At 38.8% G+C, this 21,605-nt stretch overlaps 1 long non-coding RNA gene and 1 pseudogene across 1 annotated transcript in view; both read right to left on the minus strand.

Moving 5' to 3' along the window:
* Positions 1-5,086: 5,086 nt before the first annotated feature.
* LOC150064648 (uncharacterized) overlaps positions 5,087-21,605 on the minus strand; it is a 43,776-nt gene continuing 27,257 nt past the window's right edge. Inside the window, exon 3 of the long non-coding RNA XR_016535180.1 lies at positions 5,087-5,379. This is a non-coding gene — a long non-coding RNA (uncharacterized LOC150064648). The remainder of the gene's footprint in view (positions 5,380-21,605) is intronic.
* LOC150064649 (dnaJ homolog subfamily A member 1 pseudogene) lies at positions 13,261-13,976 on the minus strand (annotated as a pseudogene).

Raw genomic sequence — 21,605 nt, forward strand, 5'->3', positions numbered from 1 at the left:
TTAATAGAAGGGTTACATTATATTCATCAGATAGAAGGTGCATTAATTCACATACATTGATACCCTTTCTCATGTCTTGGTTCCCATTTCCCTCCCTCCCACCCCCACCCCTCATCTTGTTTTCCCCCTTCTCTATCCAATTTCAAATAACCAAATACAAATATATCCAATATATCAGATAACAAAGTGAGATACTGTAACAATATGAGATAACTAAGGGACAACAAAAGAAATGAGAGATAACATAGTACATTAAGGATAACAATCACTCATTATATGGCTTTTGTTTCTATATCCTAGAAGTCCTTTCATTTAGTGTTATACTGTATGGCCTTATGTATCTAGGTTTTGCTCTATTGCAAATCTCTGCTATGAGAGCCCAAGGTTTCTACTGATAATGACAAATGAGAGAAACCATTGAGCCTAAGTTCCTTTGAGTTAGGCTTACTTCACTTAATATGATTTTTTCTAAGTCTTTCCATTTCCTTACAAATGAGGCGATGTCGTTCTTTCTGGCAGCAGCATAGAATTCCATTGTGTACAAATACCACATCTTGTTGATCCACTCATCAACTGAGGGACATCTGGGTTGGTTCCATATCTTTGCTATGGTAAATAAGTGCCGCAATGAACATCGTTGTGCTAGTGGATTTAGTATGTCCTTGTTTCTGGACAAAAGATTCTTTTTCAACTTCATTTGTTTAATCTAAATGTTCTCCTCCAGAGATGAAGCTTGTTTGGAGAAAATATATTACTAATATCCTAATTGCCTTACTAGATGTTATCATTTGGTATTGTTATTATATACAGATATATGGATGATCTATAAATTTATAGATAAATTTAAACTCTATAATATATAATTATATGTATTTATACTTTTATTGGTATGCATTTCATATTTTTAATTAATTCAATTGTGGCTCTTAAATCAGATACAAATTCACTGAACTTTTAAATTATGTTCATTTATTGGGTTGTTATTCAATATTCAAATGGCCATCACTTGTCATTGATAAATTATGGGGGAAGGACACAGCTATCCACAAAATTAACAAGAGGGAGGGAAGGAGTAGGAAGAGAAAGATGGTTGAGAATGTTGTAAAAGGTGATGTTGATCAAGATGCATCACATCATATTCATTAACCCCTTTGTTGAATGGCAACTCCTTTGTACAACCATAGTTAAGGATGATAAAATTATTTTCAAATATTTACCATAGGTTTATCAAAACTATCTGCTTTTCTTTGTTTCCTGTGCTTTATTTGGTTGACACATTTTTTTTGCCAGTCCTGAGCTTAAGTTCAGGGCCTGAGCACTGTCCTTGGATTTTTCTCAAGGCTAGAACTCTACCACTGGAAAGCCTCAGCACCATTTCCTGCTTTTTCTATGTATGTCATACCAAGGAATCGAACCTGTGCACGCTAGGCAAGTACTCTACCTCTAGGCCAAACTCCTGGCCCAGGCTGACACATTTTTTTAAAGGTCTAATGTCTAAGTCCTTAATGGTTTCCTCTTTGGTTGGCTAACTTATTTTTAAGTTCCAAAGGAGTAAAGAACTCTGCCTCTCCTCTTCTCCTCCTTCAGGCACAAGGTGATGTGTAATATAGAACAATAGGGCCCCTTGTTACAGTTTCAGACTATCTGGAGCTTTGTATGAGATCTAACACCAAATGGTGTCCTTTCAGCTGGAGAAGACAAACAACTCATCACTGGAGAAAGAAATGTTATTTATGAGCATTTTCTTTTCTAAACATTTGGCAAATACACCACTTTTCTCATTTTTCAACTGGCTATCAGTCCTGCAGACAGACAGAGACCTGACATTATTTTCTTGAAATGATATCATCAATCACTGCAGCTGCACACTCATGAATTGTAGCTTAGAAAAGAAGCTACATCAATGGTGAAGCACTGGACACTGCCACCCCTGAACACATCTTTACAACCTTCCTTCTCCATCACCTTCCCCTCCCACATACATGCTCTCTCCAATACAGTCCAATGCATAAAGGATAATTTACATTTGGAAAATGAGTCTTTCATAGAGAAGGAGAAACGGAAGAAGAAGCAAAAGAAAAAGAAACATTTATACAGAACCCAAATCCCTGAACCTGAGATTCCAGTAACTGTAAACCCTACATAATACTGATTTCTGAATGTTCATTTCTAGGTCATTTTCTCTTGTGTTTCAGTGATGGTCTTCTGTGCTTTCTCATGTCCCTGGCCTCATATCCTCTCTTCCTTCCTCAGCTTATCTCTGCCCATCCCAATCACCTCTCCCCTACATATTCATTCACCCTCTTGGCTCTCTCTTGATGGTAATGAGCAAATTATGCCCAATGTTTCCCTGTACAGGTGAACATGGATAGAAAAGGAAAGAAAAGCACAACCTGGTTCTAACTTAAATGTATAATCATCACTAATCTCTAAACAGGCCTTTAATGCTGGATCCTTGAAAGCAACACTGAGGGATTGCTAATCAGTTGTTTTGACACAGAGGTTTGTTTGAAAGAAGTGTAGTTTCTCCTCTTAGTATAGCTAACTGACCCTGTGTACCATCCCTTCTTGCAACCTCTCATCTGCAGATGAGAATCTACTTGGCCTCGTCAATCACAGAGGAGAGCAAATGTAATCAGGAGCCTGTCGGTGACATTCCCATTGCAGTGATGGTATGGAGAAAGGCCATGAGCCTTGACATGTTTGCATGTTTGACATTGTTGTATTGCTCTTGGCTGTGCTAAGCCCTACAGGATCTCACGACCGAAGGAAGTCTCTCAGGGGCCAGAAGTCTTAATGTACAATTAAAGATAAGCTTGATGTCTAAATAAATTTCTCTAAAACCAACTCTTTATTCTTCATGATAACCATTTCTTCTTGGGCTTTTTCCCTTCTCAAACTTTGAAGACAGTCTATAGATCCTCACTCAAAAGCCAATGACTAATTTTTCTTCCTACCGCTCTAAGAAGTTTAATAATATAAAACACATTTATATAAGCTCTCACCATTGCATGTGACTACTCACCTCCCTTGAGTCCAGACACAGCCTCTTCTCTTCTTCATTGTGTCCTCCACCCCACCCCACCCTTGCCAAGGCCTTTCCTTTACCTGTGCTCCCTATTCCAGCCTTCGTACCAATCAGAAAAGGCTCTGCTTCTCTCTGCAGTCATTTTCTTTCCAGTCCTTACTGGATCCATCCTAATAGCTTAGGAACATTTCTCCCAGGATTGAATGAATGAATAAGTAAAGCAAAACCAGTCCTGTGGAAATGGGAAGACCTGCAAAAGAAATTATACTAAGCGAATCAAGCCAGACCCAAAGAAACATAGGTTTCATGGTTTCCCTCATTTGTAATAACTAGAATGTGCCTGTAAATCTAAAGTAACCCAATGAACAGGAAGAGACAAGTAATTACTCCTGGAAATGATTAAACAGCAGTGACAATAAAGGAGGATATTCTTAGGAGGGGATCGCAAGAACTCAATAGTGATGTGCATATGATCCTATAAAATGAAGCTTATCAAAATGAACTCTAAGAAATGAAGTAAGAGGTATTTTATTACAGTGTTTATGGTTCTGTTATTTATTTTTCTTTTCTTCTTTGACTTATTCCTTTCTGCCATTGTTTTTGATATCTGTACCCTTTGTCTTATACGTAAGTTTATTTGATTTGAGGAGGGAAAGGGAAGCACAAAAATGGTGGGACAAAAGGTGAATTAATTCATTAGTGAAACCTGCTAGACACTAAGCTGGAAATAAACTATATAACTGGGAGAGAATGAGAGAGGGGTGTGACAGTGCTCAAAAGGAAATGTACTCATTAGCTGAATCATGTAGCTGTAACCCATCGGTACATAACCTTCACAATAAAACTTCTTTCAAAACTTTCCTTTGATATTTTCTTTCCAGTCCTGGGGCTTGAACTCAGGACCTGGACACTGTCCTTGGGCTTTGTCAAGGCTGGAGCCCTACCACTTGGACCACAGCACCTCTTCCAGCTTTTTCTGTAAATTGCTACAGCTTTGTGCATGCTAGGCAAGCACTCTACCCATAGGCCACACTCCTGGCCCCTCTCCATTGATATTTTTGTTCTTGCTCATTACTGTTCTCCATTTGTTATCATTTCCTTTACAACAAAACTTTCAAAATAGCATGTTCTAACTGTCTCCAATCATTCTCTTTTTATCCTTTTCTAGTCTAGATCAGACTTGGCCTATAAAAACCATCAGCTGATCTCATCTGTGGCCTCGAAGCTTTTTTCCACCATGGCTACCAGATCTTAACCTCACTTTATTTTATACTCTGGGTGTTCTTTCTGGTCTCTCTTTTGCTACCCTTCTTTATCTATGTTGGTAAATTGGAATGCCCAGTACAAATTCATACAGCCTTCTCTCCCTCCAGCCTATATTCTGGAGACTCCTAGAGTCAAATATCCTGCTCATACTTCCGGTCAACATCTAGATTCAAACCTAGATGTGTATCAACTATTGGACCTACCAACCTCTATGAGTCAGAGACATCTCAGACTTAGCCTGCATGTAACTGAGTTCCTGATATTTATCCTCTGTTCTTGCAATCACCACAGCAGTGCCATTCTCTCTGTTGCTTTCTCACTTTTCACATGATCTGATGAAATATATTGTGGCTACCTGCAAGGGCACATTCGGGATTCTGCCACTACCTGCCATTTACTTTGCTACAACTCTGTTCTAAATCTAATTATTGTCTCTCCCCAAATCATTGTCAAGAACTTCTGCTGGAGTTTTCTTGCCTCTTCCCTTGCCTCTCTGAGCCTCCTCTCAACTCAAAATCTGTTGAGACATAATAATCTCATCATTTGTTCCCCCTAGAGAAACCTCAATAGCTTCTATCCTATACAGAATAAAAATTTCTATTAAATGTAATGCATCGTATATACTCTGACATCTTCCCCTCTTAATATCCCCCACACTTTTCTTTATGTCCTATAAGTACCCTACCTCCAGGCTATCTCATACTTCCCATCTCTTCCATCTAGCATGCTTTTTCCTGGTATAATTGTACAGCTTGGTTTTTTACTTTCATAAAGGTTTTATTCAAAGTCCAACTCTTTCATGAAGGCTTCAGGGGCCACCACTTCAGACATTGCAGATTAGCTTCCACTGCTTTGGGCTCTTCTCCTTTGTCATCAAGTGAAACAGTGCATAGTTTCATTGCCTCCTCCATTCTGGAAACCAGAATTGCTTCTGGGTGTTACCCATAGTGGTGTCTTCGTCTTTCAAAGTGAAGCTTCCCAGACCATTCATGGTCAATAGACGGACATCTGTTGTTCCTGAGTGGGTCTAGGAAAGGGTTGGGTTGGAGTTGGAGATTAAGGTACACCAAGGAAGCTGCTGATTTCTAAAAAAGAAGTCATAAAGAGATATTGGCAGAGAAAGGAGCCAGAAAAATCCTTTAGGTATATGATTCTACTTTTAAGTTATTTCCCCTTCCAATATATCTGACAATATTAATTCAATTACTTTTAATTGTTTTTGGGACTAGACTGAGAATATGACTGATGCCAATACTTTATCACTAGGGCCCAGATTTATTCATTAAAACTTAATTTCAACAATTCACTTTTGTGTGCAAATATAGTTTATCATTAAAATAAATTTAAACCCATCCTTGCTGCCACGCTTCATTTCTTTTGGATCTCCATGTAACCTTAAACACATAATTCAGCTCCTTTACCAATGGCTATAAGAAATCCAGTTGTGTTGTGAAGATAAAAATTTGGATAGAATTCATGGAGGTTTGTTTCACCCACTCTAGGATTCTACTCAAAAGAAATCACAACCCATGTGTTTTATACCAAGTACATTATTCTCACCCCTAGTCATTGATTGACCCCCGCCCCCAAACAACTCTGTACCTCTATCTGTCCCCATTCCTTCTCCTTTATTGTATTTTTTCACTGGTCTGCACTTAGAAAGCACTGGATTTTTTCAACTAATATAAAATTCATAAAAATGCATTCTTCACAGGCAGAGTGCACTGAAGTATTAAATTAAAATACAGATTTATCTTTCTGAATAACGCATCATAAGAAAAATAATATTGATCCCACAGCCAGAAATTTAATCCACTGTGCACAAATTAAGTAAATGTCACTTTATTGTCATGAAAAATGAGCAAAGCTTCTTGATTTAAATCTTAAGTTCCTTAAAGTCATGAAAGTTATGGATATAAAAAGCCTGACACAGAAAGCAGTGGCAAAATCAGATGAAAGTGCTGAGACTAACCAACAGAGAAGGTTGACTTTGAAGAAATGCATACTCAAACAAGAGCAGAAATAGGCTTCAGGAGGAAACAAGATTGACTGTGAAGGGGTGCAGGTCTTGCTGCTGCTGCTGGTGGTTCACCCCATGTTCAAGACAGCCCCTCCTCCACCAAAATGAAAAACTCCAAAACCTTTTCAGTTTTATCATCAGAAAAGCGTGACTCATAAGTCCTGTGAATACACATGAGCTTAACATGCTCTGCCTGAACCTAAGACAAAGTTCCTGTTAACCAGAAAACTAGTCACTCTCAACGCAAGAAGTGAATCTATTTGTAAAACTGAAGTGTCTCTTCTTCTGCATAGTTTTGTTGTTGCTTACTCTGTTCTGCAGAGGGATGTAATTAAATGTATGGCCTTCCTCTGGCATTGATCTAACTCACAAAATGTATTTCTTCCTTTTCAGGGAGAGCAACTTAGCTCCCTCTTGCTTCAATCTTGCCTACACCTATTAGTCTGAACTTACTCTCTTTATTAGCTATTCAACCCCCAAAATGATTAATTTAGAAGAAATTACTTCTTCCGGAGTCAAAGTCTGCCTCACCCAAAGGCTCTGAAGCAGCAAAGGTCAGGCTCCAGAACAGACTGATAGCTAGCAGTTTTCATGACTGCCACTCAAGTGGATAGCATCATGATTCTACTTTATCTGCAGGTCCAACCAGAAGAAGCTTGAGATAAATTACATGTGTATGAGGGATTTGTCATGTTCTAACGAGGAATGGGGGGCTGCGGCACATTGGGCAGACCTCAGCATGGTATACAGATAAGTGCTCAAACTCATGGAGATTGACACAGGCTGAAATCTAGGCAGCTTAAGAGCACGTGCACGCACGCGCATGCACTCACACACACACACACACACACACACACACACACACACGCATGCACACACGGATTGATTTATGTCATGATGGATTGGGACTGGGGTGTGGTGGCGATTCAATGCGTTTTGTACAGTTCTCCCAGATCCTCACTTACTATCTCACACACCTGAATTTCATTCTCCCCCACTGAAAATTAGTTGTCTCCACAAATGGCTCAATAATATAAGGAAAGTCAGACTATGGGTGCATGTGTGCATGCGTGCATATGTGCATGAGTGCATGCCTGTGTGTGCATGTGTGTGTGTCTGTGTGTCTGTGTGTCTGTGTTGGTACTGGGGCTTGAATGCAAAGCCTGGTGGCAATCGCTAGAGCATGCATTTCTGAAGTATGTGTAAAGTGACTCATCTGTTTATCTGAATCTGTTATACAATGGATATTATTCAGTTAAATGCACAACTTTCTCTACAGAAAAAAAACATGGAGAACTCTATGAAGCCTTTTATCCTTATTCTTATTACTTTTAAAATGTTATGTTCTTCCACCATTGCTTACTTCTTTAATGTACCCCCTTGTGAATAAATACATATGATTCACAGTAAGTGAGGGGACAAGTAGACACCTGAAAATTAAAGGTTTTTAAGGAAGGCTTAATGCTACTTCTTAAGTTCCATTCAGTAAAGATAAAGTACTATGTTATCTCTCATCTCTTTTGCTATCCCTTGGTTATCTCATATTGTTACAGTATCTCACTTTGTTACCTGATATATCAGATATATTTGTATTTGGTTATTTGAAATTGGATAAGGAACGGGGGAAAACAAGATTAGGGGTAGGGGTGGGGGGAGGGAATGGGGACCAAGACATGTGAAAGGGTATCAATGTATGGGAATTAATGCACCATCTATCTGGCAAATATCATGTAACCCTTCTATTAATTACAATTAAAAATATATGAAAAAAGGTAAAATTTATACACAAGAAATTCTTACAAAGTCAATAAAAATGGTAAAAAATGATAGTATGTGATGATGTGATGAGAAGGGAGAGGAAGAGGGGGTGAAGACAATAAATAACTTGGAACAAGATATAGTTGGTCCTTGTTTTGAATGCTTGGCATGTAGCTTTGTTGTTATATTCAGGAAATTTTGAATATAATATAAATTTCAAATTTCATGGTTCTTTCCATTATTTCATCCCCAAGTTATAGAAGGTCCAAGCAGAAAATGATACACACTGCACAGAACCTCCTAAAAACAGAAAGGACACAAATATGGAACATCTATGATTACCTCAGTTTACCCAGTGTTATGAACAACTTTCATCTGGAGTTGTAACTTTCCAGTTAGTTCCAAATAAATACTCCACTATTTCACAATAACCACTTTAAGAGCAAGCATTAGATAATTTTCTAAGATAAGGTGATATATTTATTCTAATATTTATTTATACATGTTTTGGGACAGTATTGGGGTTTGAACTCAGGATTTCACACTTACTACTCAATTGTCTACTACTTGAACCTATCTCTAGCCTTTCTTCTTTGGTTCCTTTTGAGATCAGGTCTTCATTTTTTCCCCAGGTTAATATGAACCAAAATCCTCCTATTTATGCTTCTTGCTGTAACTGGAATAAGAGGCATATACCACAGACCAAGCTTACCTGTTGAAATCAGATATCTTGTAAGCTTTTTGACCCTGGCTACTCTCAAACTAGGATCCTCTAGATATCCACTATATCCAATAGTGGCACCCAACTGTGCCACTATTTATGTGTTAGCCACTTAACATGTATGAAACAATGTTACAAGATTTTCAGATTTCAATCTTTTTAGTAATATCTTCCAAATTCCATTTCCCCACAATGCTTGACTCATGCATGGTATGATTTTGCATGACAGGAAGATTTATAGGAACCCATGTGGTATGTTATAACAGAACTGATTGTTGACATACTTTTTGTATTTAATGGAAAGTCACCAAAACAAAAAGATCATGAATGGTCATATTAAACAATCCTGCAAGAAAGAAGAGATAGCCAGCACTGAATGATTAATAATAAATAAAGTGCATCTGTAGAAGAATAGATTTTTTTAAAGAAAAGTTGGCTTGAACCTGATAAGAATGTGTATAGGTTTTAAATGAGAAAAACACAAAAACGAGGGAATAGCTGGGGAGCTGGGAGGGGGTTGCAAAGAGTAGCAGGCAAATGGCATGCACCAAATGAGCTCAGGAAATGGTGATGTAACAGGAAAAACCCAAGTGCTGGCATTTTTCTAATGAAGCCAGTGATTTCACAATCCATCAATCCTGACTCAGACTCATATTTTCCATGCCAGATACATTGCTGACTAAGGTAGGGCAAGCAAGAGATTTTGTAAGGAACATGGAAGATGGTCTCAACAGCACACACATGGATATCTCCACTCAAGCCCTTTCTTCTCTGCAAAGATTTGCTGCCACAGAAGGAACGTCTCTCTGACTATAACTATTCTGAGATACCCCCATTTTCTTGTTATTTTAGTATCTGCCTGAAGATCATTTCCCTCTCCTAGAATCCTTCATTCAGCTTGTTTCTGCTACCAGCTTGGGGCGAGGGGTGGATAAATATTGTTCCTTTCGTTAGGCAGGACGAATGCTTTCTTAGGGGATTCATGAGAAGTTAGGATGAAAGCCAGATTTTATTCCCAAGAGAGTGAGTTCTTGGAGTTGAACCACCACTGGTACCCTTGAGAAAATTGTAAGCAGTGTAGTAACAAGATGTAGAGTTTTCAATAAAAATTAATTCATGGGTCAGGGTTAGCTTCACAGACTTGAAGCTGTGTCATCAGTCACACAGGGGTCTGAGCTCAGAAGAAATCTGTCCATGACACCATGTTCCACTCTCACCATCAACATGGGACCCCGTGCCTTCATTTTGCAGTGAGTTCCTGATATTATATAATTGCTTTGGTGTTCCAGCTGCTACCCAACTACCTGTTAAGGTTATGTTTTAAAATTTACAAAGGAAATGGAGAAAAGATATCAGAGGTGTTTTGCTGTTGTTGCAGTATTAGGCAATGAGATCAAAGTCTAAATTGCAATCATCAGCTCACAGACCTGACATCAGAAGATGTAGGATCTGCATCCCCAATTTCCTCACCCATCAAAATCAGCTGTCTGAGGTTTACTTTCCTCACAGCTCATGGCAATGACTTTCAGCCTCCTTGGGACTTGGTTCCCAACACCTGAACATATTTGTCAAGGTCATGGTGGGAAATACTGCATTTAACACTATCTGATTGAATTGAAATGAATTAGAGTCCACACTAATAGGGAGAGAAAAGAAATGAACCTGCCCAGAAGGAAATAAACAAGACTTGGAGCAAATCCTAAGACAGGACCCAATCTTGACAAAGGAACAACTGATCCAACCCAAGAGGTGTCACATCACAAAAGAGGTGCTCACTGAATAGTTTCTTAAATTGAGTGACATCTCAAAAATTTAAATAAAAAACCCGCTGTGAGAGTATCTGTGCTCGCCTCTCACCACTCCATCCACCACTCTCTCTCTTCACTGTTAAGTCTAAAGATCCAATTACTTGTAGCTTTGGCATATTTTTATTCAACTCACCAAAAAGTCACTCAGGACATAAAATTGGATGCTACAGAAGATCTGTAAGCCTGGCACCAGGCGTTTCCATTTCCAATGGCCTCAAATTGAGAAAGGATCCAATTTTCCTTTGAATCTTAGTGTTTAAAGGGCCTTAAAGGATATAATAAATATTAATATACATTTGGAGAATTTTTTATAGAACAGATACTGCATTTTGTCTGTGGGATAAAAGCACATGGAAATCCACAGACTATGAGGCTCTTTCTCTGACTCTGTTACTAGTAAATGCACTGGAGTATAATAAACCCTCCCCACCAGGGGCTCATCAAAATCAAAATGGGCAAACCAGATAGGATCTATAAGATCTCTATCTGTAATCCTACCTACTAAGGAGGTGAAATCTGAAGATCCAGGTTCAAAGCCAGCTCAGGCAAACAAATCTGAGATACTCTAACCTCTTATTAAACAGCAAATAGCTGGAAGCTGAAACATGACTCAAGTAATGAAGCACTAATTATGAACAGAACAAAAAGTGAGTGAAAATTTGAGGTCTGAGTTCAAACTCCAATATCTGATGCATGCATGCTTGTGCACACACACACACACACACACACACACACACACACATCTTTCCCAAGTAACCAACTATTATTTTTCCTTCATGCCAGGAAAATTACATCTCCAATTCCAAAGAACAAATAACAAAATTCTCTGTAATCATCCCAGGCCTTCAGTCCAATATATATCAGGCCATCTGTGTACCATTTACTGTTGATTTCTAATGAGTTTATTTTCTTACTCACCTATTTGTGGTCACTTCTGTTCTTCCTGTCATTTATTTGACTCAAGATATTGGTGTTTTTTACTTTGTAATCAGTATATTAAGGAAACATTCATATATTTCAATAATTGCTTAAATTCTGATATCCAAATTTAAGCTTATGAACATATGCCTTAAAAAGATAGTTAAAGCTGGGCCTGGAGTTTGGCTTAGTGGTTAAAGTGCTTGCCTAGCATGCACGAAGACCCGGGTTCGATTCCACAGTACCACATACATAGAAAAAAGCCGGAAGTGGTGCTGAGGCTCAAGTGGTAGAGCTCTAGCCTTGAGAGAGTTCAAGAACAGAGCTCAGGCCCTGAGCTCAAGCCCAGGACTGGAAAAAAAAAGATAGTTAAAGCTATTATTGTAATTTGCTATTCTACCAACATTGAAATACTTTGAAGCAAATGGTTTAAAGTAAGCTGTAGCACATCTAAGGGACACCTTCCTATGTTATACATGCAACTTTTCATTGATTGGGTCTCTTCAATTGTTTTTGCTACCCAACTGAAAAAGTCACTACTTAAGGGCTTTATCATGGTCCAACAGGGAAAAAATATACCTATGACTAGTCAACATATCTTCGTGTTCACTTTAAGAACACCAGAGAAACAGCCCAGGCCATCAAGGGTATTCATATCCAAAAAGCTACAAAGTATCTGAAAGATAACTTCAAAGAAGCAATGTGTGCCATTTGGGCTTACAGTGGTGGAGTTGGCAGGTGTGCCCAGGCCAAGCTGTTCAGTTGGACACAGGGTCAATGGCCCAAAAAGAGCACTGAGTTTCTGCTGCACATGCTTAAGAATGCAGAGAGTAATGCTGAACTGGAGGGTTTAGGTGTAGACTCCCTGGTCATCGAACACATCCAGGTGAACAAAGCACCCAAGATGCGCCACCGACCTTACAGAGCCCATGGGAGGATTAACCTATACATGAGCTCCCCGTGCCACACTGAGATAGATGATCCTTACGGAAAAGGAGCAGAGTGTTCCTAAACCAGAAGAGGAAGCTGCACAGAAGAAAAAGATATCCCAAAAGAAACTGAAGAAACAAAAACTTATGGCACGAGAATAAATTTAGCATAAAATAAATGCAAAAAATAAAAAGATAGCACAGAGGGGGTTTCAATTCTAGAAGTGCAAGCCCTTAGAAACAGCATATGATAAACCTCTTCATTAGAAAGGTATCATTTCTGTATCATTGTTAACACATGCTGAATTATGGATTATGCCATTCTTCAAGTAATATTTGAGGCAACAAAATGAAAAGGCATTAAAAAGAGTCCACTTAATACAAATAACTAGATAAACCAACATTTCTCTACAAATCAATTTCTCTTTTTCAGATTACTAACCAAATACAAAGTTCTAGCTCCACAGATGAGTGATAAAAGACCATATATCAAGGTTAACACATACACTAGCATTTCAATTTAAGCTTGTCCATGTACACAGCTGAATCAATTACAAGATGTGGTTTAACAAATGTTAAAGGAACTACTTTAAAAAGTAGTTTTTCACAGGTATTAAAATTTCATCTTGCATACTGAGGTCCTACATACAGCACGAAGTCAGAGCATATATATTCGTGCTTATTCTTCATTTAACTTTAAAACACTACGATAGTTGAATACTGCAACAACAAAAAAAACAATAGCAAGTAGTGAGCTTATGATTACAGTCCTTCACTCATTCCCTACTGCATTTAAAATGCCAGCAGTGGTGCTATTCACTGATCCCATTAGGTGGTCTGAGCTGTGTTTGTTCATTGTCCTCATAAGCTTCTCCATTTTAATGGCGCCATCTTTCCTGATTTGTATTAAAGTCCACCAGTTCTACCTGGCACATTTCATCAGTCTCTTCTATTTCCTTTCTCTCAGCAAGTAGTTTTTCCAACAAAGAGAGTTTATCAGGAGAGAGGAAGCCATTTTCAAAAAAGCTTACCTTAAACTCAATGATTAGGCGCCCCCTTTCATAGGGCCGTCAATAAATTCGCATGTCTTCATTTAACACTCACTTGGTATCCCCATGCTGTGGAGATACTGATGACTGTGGTTCGGTTGTCAAGAGCAGAGATTGGCATTTGGAAGCCATTCAATGCTTCCACCAGTTGTATGTCCATACACATGAAAAAAAGGGAAAAAAAACCTCATCATGTTGAAACAGCATGGTCCTCCTGAGCTAATACAATGCTGATATCTCTGGGCTCTCATCCTAGTTGGTGATCTCCTTCACCGTGGAATGTTATCTTCTGGCCATCTTTCATGCCTTTGTCAATATGAACTTCCCAGAATCTTCTTCTCTCGAACTATCTTTCTCCCATTGCAACATTTACCTCTATCTTTAGGACTGATCCTTTCCAGGGCCCTGGACACTCCATGCACACAAGTCTGAATGTGCTGAACCACTCCAGGTCCTATCTGATGAATTCGTGCTTGCATCCCAGTACCTCGGCGGTTGGGACAGCACTCCACTGACCCCCTTTTTTCTTTACCACCACAGCCTTCACATTTGTCAGCAATCACATTGTTTTGCAGAGTGAGTTTTCTTGTTACACCGTTATATAAATCTTCCAAGGTATCTGAAAGCTGATGCACAGCATTTTTGCCTCGCCTTTCTCTCTGCGTCCTTCCTCCTCCTCCAAAAATCATATCAAATTGTCATATCAATGATGTGCTTAGGGGGAGCCAAAACCACCACCTGCTCCACCCTCCTTAATTGCCTGTTCTCCTTTGTCATAAAATTCTCTTTTCTTGGCATCAGAGGGAACCTCATAAGCTTGAGAAATCTGTTTAAACTTTTCTCCCTCATTTGGATTTTTATCAGGGTGTTACTTCAAGGCCAGTTTCCTGTAAGGCTTTTTCAGTTCTTTCTGGGTTACATTGGGTTTGACTCCCAAAATATCATAGTAAGTGGTTTCCTTCACCGTTTTGTAGCAGGTGAGCAGACTAGAGCCAGTGGGGGGAAAGGAGCTGAAGGGAGGCAGAGCTGAGGGCAGCCTCTGCTCCTCCAACCTCTCTGATCATTCTGGAAAGCTCCCTTGACTTAAAAATATCCTCTAATTTGATATTGTTTCATAAATATTCTGTTTTCCTCTATATATAGATCCATCCTTAAAAAATGAATGAAGCTATGAAAATCAGGACCAGGACTACAGATTTGTCAAGTTCTTTTCCTTAAATTAAAATTTCCTCAAATTAAATTTTCTATCCATGCCATGAGACAATGTCCTTTCTCCAACATAACCTGTCCTCTTTTGCTTATCAGAATTGTCAGCATGTCTAAACAAAGGGCATGTGTGACTTTGGTTTCCTTGACAGCATGACTGTTATGACAGCACTTGTTCAGAGATGAAAGCCAATTTGGCAAATTTATCTTTTTTTCAAGTAATGACTTAAAAGCTGAGAAGGATATTTTGACCAACAGGGTGACTTCAGAGGTGCCAGGAAGTTTTCCAGCCTGCACTTCCCTAGCTCTACCTCCATCATTATCTTCATTAAAATTCGAAATCCTTTTAATGAAGGGAGCTCAACGTTTAAGGAGAGTTTGTGTTCAACTATCCTAGGAAGGGTTAAGGGTTATCAGTGCATCCTCAGTTTATATTGCCAAGTACTTTTTCAGCATATATGGTGTTCATGCTCTTCACTATGTACCCAACACAAAGGCTGAATGTTGCTTTCAAGATGCGATAAGAGAAATTGTTTTCACCCTTAGAATCAATATAAAATTCAGCTTATTTCAAAATAAATAGGAATGATGTTGTGAGGTTCACCCCCAGAGCACAGAATTCTGGGGTCTCTTCTCACAAAACGGAATATTCCCAACTATGCCTAGAAGAAGCCTGCTTAATAGTGAAAAGTTTTTTGTCAGTCACAGGGCTTGACTTGATATTCTATTGGCTCTCCAAACTGAGACCAAAACGCATCTACCACTTTGAGTCAGAGCTCCACTTCCTATTGTGGAAATTTCTAGATTCAACAAGCTCATCCTAAATCAGGTATCGTAAAGCAAATTCTGTGTCCTTAGTTCTTTTGTGGGGGAGGGGGAGGGCGGAGGGTCATGGGACTTGAACTCTAGGCTTGGGCACTTTCCCTGAGCTCTTTAGCTCAAAGCTACCATCCTACCCCTTCAGCCATAGCACTACTTCATCTTTTCTAGTGGTTAATTGGAGATAAAAGTCTCACGTTCTTTAGTGCCAGGTTGGCTTTGAACCTTGATTCTCAGATCTCAGCCTCCTGAGTAGCTAGAATTACAGGCATGAGCCACTACACCCTGTTGTCCTTAGTTCTATATCCTGGAGCTTAAAAAGACAACTCTAAGATTTATGTCTCATGCCCTTCTCTACATGTGACACTATTAAATAGCAAAACCTTAGTGAAGCAGAAATCAGATGTGTTTCTGCCTCAACTTGGAGACCCAATAGAACATTTGCTTTGCCTAGTGGAGGAGGGGCTTGTGCATGGGAAGAATTATGAAGTGATCTAAAGATGGACAGAGCACATACTAGAGTTTCTGCTTTTATTTTTGTGTTGAACATTAAAAATCTGTTGAATTTTGTGTTTTAATATACACTGTAAATGAGCCATACATTTCTAATTACAAAAATATACATATAAGACAACAAACATGTATGGTATTAAGGTTTGGCGCCATATTTAAATAAGCAGGACTTGAACAGGAGAAATCTGAGGATGTAGGACTTCTAGGAAAACTTTAACTAACTCACCAAACCCATCCAGATTAAAGGCATTCTCCATTCCTGTCTTTATATTATCAGAAGATATATTTATCTGTGCTTACAGTGAAGTAGCCTGCACTGATTGCTTATTTATTTAGAGCAATTCTCCAGCTAAATTCTCAGGCATATTGGAGAAAAATAGCACTCTAAGTTTTCCTCTGAATTTGTTATTTAGAAACTGACATCAAAACATGAATCCATCCACCAGTTAGTGGATGACTTTGTAAATAGAATGAAAACTCAAATATAAAATACAGGCCAAATTTGCTGTCATAACCAAAGGTGTAATAAGCTTACTATCAATATACAGAATAAGACTAGAAAACTACTGATGGAGAACATTGAGGAGTGACACAACCAAATTTTATCAGGCAATGGTTTAAACAAGAAATACGAAAGAAAATCAGGAGCAAAGGCCAAGTCCATACAAAAATTCTATCCTTTTCATTTTTCTTAGTGCTACCTGTGGTGGCCTGGTGACACTGCTACTGAGATTCCTACCAGGCTAGGTTTTGCTCCCAACACAGCTCCATAGGCAATAATTTTGGGCCCAGCATCTGTGTCTCATTTTCTAGTGAATAGGAGTGTTTGTGGGGGGAAAAATGTGACTAATTTAGTAAAAATGTCAAGTGCAATTTAAAGATACTTCTAGCAGTTGGCTCCAAGTTATATTTGAAGTCACATTCATATATAGACAAGATAAATGGCACTCTTCAGTAAATAATTTCTGAAAATTATCTATTAATACATAATTGAGTCATATCTTTGGAGAATGGCCATGGAATTTGGTGAAATGTGGTTTTAAAATGTAGTTGGCCCTATTTTGTCATTTTATATACTATAATGTTAGTGAAAGCGCATATTATTTATTTTTGTCATATTTGATCCAAGTAGAACCATGAGTTTATCCATTTCCTCATTTTTTCATAATTCAAATCAGGAGTTGGCAAACTCGTGCAGTCTTGGGGCCCCATCTAGCCTGTGGCCTGTTTTTCCTATAGCTTATGGACTATATTTGTAATGGCTGAAAAAACTTTTTTAAAGAACAATGTGTCAAGATACATGAAAATTGCATGAGAACCAAATTTCAGTATCCCTACATAAAGTTTGATTGAAACACAGTGTTAGCCATTCCTTTGCACAGTCTCTAGGTCAGTTCTTATACAATGGAAAAGTTGAATAGCTGTCTCTGTTATTCAGCCTCCTCATGGCTGTGCTAATATGTCTGAAAAAACAACTTGAGAGGCAAGATTAGCTTTGTATCTTGGTTTCAGAGATTGTGACCCATAGTCACTTGGATCTATTATTACTATGATGTGGTGAGGCAAAACATCATGACAGCAGGCATGTGGTGGAGCAAAATGAAGAGAGAAATATCCCAGATCAAGAAGCATCCATCTTCCTAAGCCCTGTTCCCTTGACCTATTTCCTCTAATTAGGCTCCATCTTCTTACCAGCCCTTTCTTCTATAAACTCTTCAAAAGATTAATCCATTTAAAAAGTAGATCAATACTCAAGCTTGTGGGGGGTTATTTCATAGGCAAATTATACCCATCCCAAAGACTGAAATAGTCACAATTCTGCCCTGACCAACTTGGTCATGGTTACTAAGGAGTTTAGCATCTATGCTTATCAAAGTGATAGATCTATTATTCTTTTTTGCTGTTGAATCCATGTCCAATTTGGAGAAAAATGGAATCCTTGTTTCACAGGGGAAAGTTTGAGGAGTACTGGAATTAGTTTTTCTTTAACAGTCTTGGAGATTTAGCTGTGATTCCTTTGGGCTCTGGACTTTCCTTAGAAGATTCTTTAATGCCATTTCAATTTCAATTTGTTATAGATCTGTTTATTTCATCTTGGCTCAATTTTACTATGTTGAGGTCATCTTGGAATGCATCCCCAATTCTACCAGGTTTTCCAGTTTGTTGGTATGAATGTTTGCAATGTGTTCCCTCATCATGCTCGCTGCTGTGCTATTTATCATTACCAGCTTATAGTAACTACCCAAATGCCCTACAATGAACAGGCAAGAAATTTGGGGGTACATCTATAATATAATGGACTATGTTATGTCATTTGAAAGGAACTGGATGAGCCTGGAAAAAAAATATGTGCTATGCTAAGTGAAGTAAATCAGACTCAGAAGGAATTAGACCTAAAATACAAACAGTCTTATACAGGACCATCTTCAAATGAACACAACCAAGCTGATTAACATATGGTGCAAATTCTTATGATGGATCTTTTGGGAAATTAACTGAAAGTGTAGCAAACTGAACAGCAGGAAGCTGGAGCATGGTTTGTTGAAGAATATAGGGCTTAGGGGAAAGGAGAGATGAATGGAAAGAGATGGAGAGTTGGTGAATGCAGCCATCTGTGAAAATGGAATCAGGTAAATTGGGGGAATGGGCAGAATTGAGATAGATGGGAGAGAATGATGACACTGATCAAAATGCATTGTACTCCGAAACCAAAATGTTGACGTGAGACCCCTTTGTAGGACTATGTAAGGATAATAGGATCTATCTGACTCTCACTAATTTTTCAAAGGAGATGAATTCTGAATGACTTTACTATGTTTAGGTATGAGAGAAATGAGGCAGATTTATCTCATGTATCTATAACTATTCTAATTTCTTGCATGGGTCATTTGTTCTACTCTGTCTTTAACTTAATTAATTTTAGTAAGTAATTAATGTTGCTAATTCATTACACAATTTTCCTACCCTCCGTAGCACTTTATCTGAACAGAAACAGCTTCAATTGTATCTGAACCAACCTTGCTAATTTAGATTTTATCAAAATGAGCTGAAGAACTTGTTGAGATAGAATTAGACTGACAGGAGGCAGTGGGGAGGGGGCATCTTGCCTCCCTCTTCACTGAAACTCTTCCCCTTTGCTGAGCACTGGCTGTGGAAGCACTCTCTCCACCACAGCCCTAGAGTAAGGGCACTTCAAGAAGATGACTGGTATGACATTATTCCAGAACACGGTCTCTTCACATTGGACATGATCTAATGGGACAGTTGATTATTACACAGCAACTTCATCACTCCCAGAAAACTATCACCAAAGACTTATACTGACAGGGAGGCAAATGAGATGCGATAGGACTTGTTGTTCCAGTAGGCATAGGATTTAAGCCTCTCCTCTGTCTTGGATTTTTTTCTTTCACCTGTGATGTTTTTCTTCATGCAGTCTCCACTACCCCCCAGCCTATAGCTGCTCCAGGACCATCCTCACACCATTGCCATAAATTGTGTTCTGTTATTACAAAGCACTTCATGTAATATCTCTATTAACACACTTGCCACGTAATACTACAATTCCTTCATGCTCTGTCTTTTTTTGCCAGTCTTGGTGCTTGAACTCAGGACCTGAGCACTGTCCTTGGGCAGTCCTCAAAGCTAGCACTTTACCACTTGAGTCACAACACCACTTCTGACTTTTCTTTGTGTATGTGGCACCAAGATAGCGAACCTGGATCTTCGTGCATGTTAGGCAAGCATTCTACCACTAGGCCACACTCCCAGCCCAGTGTGCTATCTTTTTTTTTTTTAACATATCAATATCTTTTGCTGGTGGGCTAGCTTCCTAGAGGAAACCTGCATTCTTTACATCTTCAGATCTTATCCCCAGTCAGTGACAAATGACATCTAATGTATCTTACTTTTGTATAGCAGTGAAATTTAAATGCAATGTGAAAGTGCTTTGAAAACTACAAGTGAGATGAAGTCGTTATTATTTAGATATGTTAGGCTATACTTTTAGAGATTTGACAGGTTTTCTGCTCAGTTTATTACTGTTGAACCACGCTGACCCCTGTTCTCTGTTCTCACCTCAGTGCACAACATTGCTGCTGACTTTGGTCCTGAGACTCACCTCCTTATCTCATGTCAACATTGGTTTAGCACTCCTTCTAGCTTTATGTTAACACCTGCAATGGCTGAGAGCTCCAGCTCACGCTTCCTGTGTTCAGACCCACTGAAATTTCCCTTAATGCAGAATGGAGAAATCATGTAGGTACACATTCGACACACCCTGGAATAAATACTTATTCTTGTAGTACATTAAAATCTAGACTTGTATCATGCAAGTGTGAGAAATAAGCGTCAGCATAATTTGGAAGCTATAGCATCAGTTGATGTTGAAAAACAAAAACCATTTTGCTACCTACCCATACATAATAAATTTCTACATTGAAAAAGTGAGTTGAAATATTTTTAAAGCTCCTTGAAAAGGAAAACAGAACATTTCCTTAAAAGTACAAACAAAAGATAAGCTCATATCGATACTGTATCTGACTTTGTTACCTGATATATTGTATATATGTTTATTTGTTTATTTAAAATAGGAAAAGGGAGAAAACAAGATGATTGGGAGGGAGTGGGGGGAGGGAAGTGGGGACAAAAACACGAGAAGGGTTATCAATGTGTGAGAAGGAATGCACCTACTATCTGGCGAATATAACTAACCCCTCTATACATTATCCCAACAATAAAAAATAAAATTAAGAAAACCTTTTTAAAATTAAAAAAATAATAAAAATAAAAAGCACTAAAAAAAGAATTACAACAAAAATCACAATTCATGCATTTGAAATTGTAATTATTTTAAAATAGGATTGATAAAATTACAATTTTAAGGCTGGGAGTTTGGCCTAGTGGTAGAGTGCTTGCCTAGCATTCATGAAGATCTGGGGTTGATTCCTCAGTACCACATACATAGAAAAGTGCTGTGACTCAGATCGTAGAGCTGTCGCCTTGAGAAAGCCCAAGGACAGTGCGCAGGCTCTGAGTTCAAGCCCTACGACTGGCAAAAAAAATATTATAACTTTAATATTAATTCTTGTGTAAATATTTCCTAGCTCTGTTGAATTATTCTGTGGAATCACAAGGTATTTAGTGCCAGGGCCAACCGGCAGCAAACCAGGGTTCGCAGATTGGGGTTCCTGAAATTGGGGGCAAGGACAAACTACAGCCCCCGTTAGAGAATACCCTAATCCTTGTCTCGTAGGGTGAGACTGGGGTTGGAGTGGCTCTAGCTCCCCCTGTGCTGCTCGGCCTAGTCCCCTAAAGGGGAGGAGGCCTTGATCAAGTAACTGCTTAGTGACCGCAGCACTAGGACTAAACATATACACTCCCATTTTTTCCATGATATCATGACCCCATAAATTAATTGGCAGATGATCCAGGACAAATGGCTGAAAATGACCAGAGTGCCCTTCCTCATCTCTCCAAACAAGGATCGCACTGCTCTGCTGTGGGTCAGTTGCTTGCCCAACCCCCTGTAGGGAAGTCATAGAGGTTGTCAGGGGCCATTGGGCTGGCCA

Source organism: Megascapheus bottae, chromosome 4, assembly GCF_031878675.1.
Source record: "Megascapheus bottae isolate mThoBot1 chromosome 4, mThoBot2.hap1, whole genome shotgun sequence".
Taxonomy (NCBI): domain Eukaryota; kingdom Metazoa; phylum Chordata; class Mammalia; order Rodentia; family Geomyidae; genus Megascapheus; species Megascapheus bottae.